Source organism: Somniosus microcephalus, unplaced genomic scaffold (genome assembly GCF_052327205.1).
Source record: "Somniosus microcephalus isolate GS21.2 unplaced genomic scaffold, FLI_Smic_1.0 unresolved_chr2, whole genome shotgun sequence".
In the NCBI taxonomy this organism is placed as follows: domain Eukaryota; kingdom Metazoa; phylum Chordata; class Chondrichthyes; order Squaliformes; family Somniosidae; genus Somniosus; species Somniosus microcephalus.
This window is the reverse complement of record NW_028225180.1, coordinates 16,860,391-16,866,390: the sequence shown is the minus strand read 5'-3', so window position 1 is coordinate 16,866,390 and position 6,000 is coordinate 16,860,391. Positions and strand designations below refer to the sequence as shown.

The window sequence follows — 6,000 nt, the reverse complement described above, 5'->3', positions numbered from 1 at the left end:
CCGGCAACATCCGTGGAGAGAGAAACAGAGTTAACGTTTCAGGTCGAAACCCTTCGTCAGGACTGAGAAAAAAAGGGCAGGAAATGAAACAGATTAAAAGGCCAGTTTGGGGGCTGGGAAATGGGGGAGGGGATGAAAGAACAAAAGGGGAGGTCGGGGAGAGGTGAAAAGACATTAAGAGATATTCAAGGCGAGACGAGATGGTAATAGGGCCGGTAAAGACACAAAGGATCGCTCTAGATGAAGTGTGAAATGCGCTGGCAGAGTGAGAGACAGCTGCCATGTGGGAGAGAGAAAAAGGGGGAAGGGCCAAACCAAAGGTGTGGATAAAAAATATATAAAAATATAATAGGGGCCGAGGTTATGATCTGAAATTGTTGAAGGGAATTTGGGGTTACGGGGAGCGGGCAGGAAATTGGACATGAGTCTAGGTTCGGAATGGTCATGGCCCTGTGGGTAGCGGAGCGGGCCCAGGGGCCGTGTAGCCTGGTTCTGCTCCTACTTCTTGTGTTCTAATTCTGTGTTAGATTTCAGGAGATGGTTTTATTCCTGTTCCTGGCTGGGGTGGAGATCGCCTTTACAGAAGGTAAGTACTGTAGAAAATATAGGGACAGAGTGATCTCCTGGACGAGTTTCGATCGCCTAGATGGGTCGGAGAGGAATTTCCCAGATTTTTTTCTCCCAAATTGGCCATTGGGTCTTTATCTGGTTTTTCGCCTCTCCCGGGAGATCACATGGGTTCGGGTGGATGGAGAGTGATAGAAGATTTGAGGTTAGGATCAGATCATCCATGATCTTATTGAATGGTGGAGCAGGCTCGAGGGGCCGATTGGCCTACTCCTGCTCCTATTTCTTATGTTCTTATGTAACTCGATATTGAGTCCGGAAGGCTGTTAAGTGCCTAATCGGAAGATGAGGTGCTGTTCCTCGAGTTTACGTTGAGCTTCTGTCGAACAATGCAAGAGGCCGAGGATGGTGAGGTCCGAGTGGGAATGGGGCGGTGAATTAAAATGACAGGCGACCGGAAGCTCGGGTCACCCTGACGGACTGAACGGAGGTGTTCCGCAAAGCGGTCACCCAATCTGCGTTTGGTCTCCCCAATGTAGAGGAGACCACATCGTGAGCAGCGAATACAGTATACTAGATTGCGAGAAGTACAAGTAAATCGCTGTTTCACCTGGAAGGGGTGTTTGGTGCCCTGGACAGTGGGAAGGGGGGAGGTGTAAGGGCAGGTGTTACATCTCCTGCGCTTGCACGGGAAGGGGGAAGGGGTGTTGGGGGTGATAGAGGAGTGGACTAGGGTGTCGCAGAGGGAGCGGTCCCTACGGAATGCTCAAAAGGGGAGGGGAGGGGAAGATGGGCAGAAGCATGGCAGATGCAGTATAATGTGGATAAATGTGAGGTTATCCACTTTGGTGGCAAAAAACAGGAAGGCAGATTATTATCTGAATGGCAGTAGATTGGGAGAAGGGAAAGTGCAACGAGACCTGGACGTCCTTGTGCACCAGTCGCTGAAGGTAAGCATGCAGGTGCAGCAGGCGGTTAAGAAGGCAAATGGTATGTTGGCCTTCGTAGCGAGAGGGTTTGAGTACAAGAACAAGGATGTCTTGCTACAGTTGTACAGGGCCTTGGTGAGACCACACCTTGAGTATTGTGTGCAGTTTTGGTCGCCTTATCTGAGGAAGGGTGTTCTTGCCAGGGAAGGAGTTCAGCGAAGATTCACCAGGCTGATACCTGGGATGGCAGGAATGACGTATGAGGAGAGATTGGGTCGATTGGGCTTGTACTCGCTGGAGTTTAGAAGAATGAGAGGGGATCTCATTGAAACTTATAAAATGCTGACAGGACTGGACAGACTTGATGCAGGAAGGATGTTCCTGATGGTCGGGGAGCCCAGAACCAGGGGTCACAGTCTAAGGATAAGGGGTAGGCCATTTAGGACAGAAATGAGGAATTTCTTCACCCAGAGAGTGGTGAACCTGTGGAATTCTCTACCACAGAAGGCAGTAGAGGCCAATTCATTGAATATATTCAAGAAGGAGTTAGATATATTTCTTAAGGCTAAAGGGATCAAGGGGTATGGGGAGAAGGCAGGGACCGGGTACTGAATTGGTTGATCAGCCATGATCTCATTAACTGGTGGAGCAGGCTCGAGGGGCCGAATGGCCTACTCCTCCTCCTATCTTCTATGTTTCTGTGTGTTTTGCTATCCTACCTGTGTGTGTGTACATACTATCCAGGGAGTGTGCAATGGAGAAACGGGACATGAAGAGTGGGGGGAGGGGGAAGTTAAAAATTAACACTTTTCGCAACTCTCTGCGTGGCACTGAAACCTCGAGAAGTTTCAAAAGACTTTTTTTAATTGACTCTGAGCCGGGGATTCCCGCAGTTCACCAATTGTAAATAGACCCTGCAATGGACAGGTTGAAATTCACTTTAAAAAGTTGCTGAAATAAACAAGGGGCGGATTGAAAGAGTTTTAAAAGTTGCTGAAATTAAATAAAGTGCGGATTACACGGATCTGTTTCAACAAAGAAAAGTTTTGTTCAGCGCAAAGTTTTCTCCCTCCTGCGCCCTCCGATTGGTTGAAAGTTTGGCCCGGCTCTGAGCCAATGAGAGGCGGGCTCCGGGAGCGCCCCACCAGCAGCTTTGTGTCGTGTCAGACACGTAGGTTTCAACCTCCCCGCCCACAAAGCGACCTGGTATAAAGATTCCAGGGGGCGGATTCGCCAGAAACGGAAATCTCTGCCAGCTAGCAAGTCAGGACACCCCAGCACCCAGAGGTGAGCCAGACAGCACCTATAGGTGCTGCATGTCTGGGGGGCGGTACTGAGGGAGCGCCGCACTGTCGGAGGGGCAGTACTGAGGGAGCGCCGCACTGGCGGAGGGGCAGTACTGAGGGAGCGCCGCACTGTCGGAGGGGCAGTACTGAGGGAGCGCCGCACTGGCGGAGGGGCAGTACTGAGGGAGCGCCGCACTGTCGGAGGGGCAGTACTGAGGGAGCGCCGCACTGTCGGAGGGGCAGTACTGAGGGAGCGCTGCACTGTCGGAGGGGCAGTACTGAGGGAGCGCCGCACTGTCGGAGGGGCAGTACTGAGGGAGCGCCGCACTGTCGGAGGGGCAGTACTGAGGGAGTGCTGCACTGTCGGAGGGGCAGTACTGAGGGAGCGCCGCACTGGCGGAGGGGCAGTACTGAGGGAGCGCCGCACTGTCGGAGGGGCAGTACTGAGGGAGCGCTGCACTGTCGGAGGGGCAGTACTGAGGGAGCGCCGCACTGGCGGAGGTGCCGTCTTTCTGTATGCGACGTTAAACCGAGACCCCGGCTGTCCTCTCGGGTAGATGTAAAAGATCCCACGACCACTATTGGAAGAAGAGCAGGGGGAGTTCTCCCCGGTGTCCTGGGCCCAATATTTATCCCTCAACCAACATCACCAGAAAACACAGGATATTTACCACATTGCTGTTTGTGGGAGCTTGCTGTGCGCAAATATATCTGCCGAGTTTCCCAAATTACAACAGTGACTACGGTTCAATAAAAGTACTTCATTGGCTCTGAAGCGCATTGGGAGGTGGTGCAAGGTGCGGTATACAGGGGACTCTTTCTTTTTTATGTGTGCTATGATTTTTAAGTTCTATGCGTGATTTATTTTTTTACCTATTTTTATTGGTTCACGGGATCTGCCGTCGGTGACAAGGCCAGCATTTATTGCCCATCCCTAATGACACTGTATAACCTCCCTGGTGAGCATAGAAAATGCTAATATTTTCCCCCTCTGTCTCCCAGGAGAATACTCTTTTTTCACAAACTTGTTTGAAAGGAATTTACAGCTGTCCTTTCATATGTACCAGTGTGTGGCCCACCTGACTGCATTCCTTTCTTAAAAGGGGCAGTGTCTTCGGTAGGAGAAGGAAGACAGGAACAGGAGGAGGCCCATTAACCCTTCGAGCCTGTTGAACAGGAGGAGGCCATTCAGCCCCTCGAGCCTGTTACACAGAAACAAGAGGAGGCCCATTCAATCCCTCGAGCCTGTTACAGGAACAGGAGGAGGCCCATTCAGCCCCTCGAGCCTGTTACACAGGAACAGGATGAGGCCCATTCAGCCCCTCGACCCTGTTTATACAGGAACAGGAGGAGGCCATTCAACCCCTCGAGCCTGTTACGCAGGAACAGGAGGAGGCCATTCAGCCCCTCGACCCTGTTACACAGGAACAGGAGGAGGCCATTCAACCCCTCGAGCCTGTTACGCAGGAACAGGAGGAGGCCATTCAGCCCCTCGACCCTGTTTATACAGGAACAGGAGGAGGCCATTCAGCCCCTCGAGCCTGTTACACAGGAACAGGAGGAGGCCCATTCAGCCCCTCGAGCCTGTTACACAGGAACAGGAGGAGGCTCATTCAACCCCTCGAGCCTGTTACACAGGAACAGGAGGAGGCCCATTCAACCCCTCGAGCCTGTTACACAGGAACAGGAGGAGGCCCATTCAACACCTCGAGCATGTTACACAGGAACAGGAGGAGGCCGTTCAGTCTCTCGAGCCTGTTACACAGGAACAGGAAGAGGTCCATTAACCCCTCGACCCTGTTTATACAGGAACAGGAGGAGGCCATTCAACCCCTCGAGCCTGTTACACAGGAACAGGAGGAGGCCATTCAGCCCCTCAAGCCTGTTACACAGGAACAGGAGGAGGCTCATTCAACCCCTCGAGCCTGTTACACAGGAACAGGAGGCGGCCCATTCAGCCCCTCGAGCCTGTTACACAGGAACAGGAGGAGGCCCATTCAACACCTCGAGCCTGTTACGCAGGAACAGGAGGAGGCCATTCAGCCCCTCGAGCCCGTTGCACAGGAACAGGAGGAGGCCCATTCAACCCCTCGAGCCTGTTGAACAGGAGGAGGCCATTCAGCCCCTCGAGCCCGTTACACAGGAACAGGAGGAGGCCCATTAACCCCTCGAGCCTGTTACACAGGAACAGGAGGAGGCCATTCAGCCCCTCGAGCCCGTTACACAGGAACAGGAGGAGGCCCATTCAACCCCTCGAGCCTGTTACACAGGAACAGGAGGAGCCCCATTCAACCCCTCGAGCCTGTTACACAGGAACAGGAGGAGGCCATTCAGACCCCTCGAGCATGTTACACAGGAACAGGAGGAGGCCGTTCAGTCTCTCGAGCCTGTTACAGAGGAACAGGAAGAGGTCCATTAACCCCTCGAGCCTGTTTATACAGGAACAGGAGGAGGCCATTCAACCCCTCGAGCCTGTTACACAGGAACAGGAGGAGGCCATTCAGCCCCTCGAGCCTGTTACACAGGAACAGGAGGAGGCTCATTCAACCCCTCGAGCCTGTTACACAGGAACAGGAGGCGGCCCATTCAGCCCCTCGAGCCTGTTACACAGGAACAGGAGGAGGCCCATTCAACCCCTCGAGCCTGTTACACAGGAACAGGAGGAGGCCATTCAGCCCCTTGAGCCTGTTATATAGGAACAGGAGGAGGCCCATTCAGCCCCTCGAGCCTGTTACACAGGAACAGGAGGAGGGCATTCGGCCCCTCGAGCCTGTTACACAGGAACAGAAGGAGGCTATTCGGCCCGTCGAGCCTGTGCCGGCTCTCTGCAAGAGCACTTCCGCTAGTCCCACTCCCCCGCCCTTTCCCCGGACCCCTGCAATTTCTTTTCCTTCAGGTCCTTATCCAATTCCCTTTTGAAAGCCACGATTGAGTCTGCCTCCACCACCCATTCAGGCAGTGCATTCCAGATCCTCACCACTCGCTGCGTAAAAAGGTTTTTCCTCATGTCGCCTTTGGTTCTTCTGCCAATCACCTTAAATCTGTGTCCTCTGGTTCTCGACCGTCCCGCCAATGGGAACAGTTTCTCTCTATCTACTCTGTCTAGACCACTCGTGATTTTGAACACCTCTATCAAATCTCCTCTCGACCTTCTCTGCTCTAAGGAGAACAATCCCAGCTTCTCCAGTCTCTCCACGTAACTGAAGTCCCTCATCCCC

The 6,000-nt window shown here is 53.1% G+C and overlaps 1 protein-coding gene across 1 annotated transcript in view; it reads left to right on the top strand.

The window, feature by feature from the left end:
- The first annotated feature begins 2,709 nt into the window (after nucleotides 1–2,709).
- The window catches only part of LOC147092198 (fructose-bisphosphate aldolase B-like), a 62,050-nt gene continuing 58,759 nt past the window's right edge, over nucleotides 2,710–6,000 (top strand). The window contains exon 1 of the mRNA XM_085975872.1: nucleotides 2,710–2,783. The gene's annotated coding sequence lies outside the window, so the exon portion shown is untranslated. The remainder of the gene's footprint in view (nucleotides 2,784–6,000) is intronic.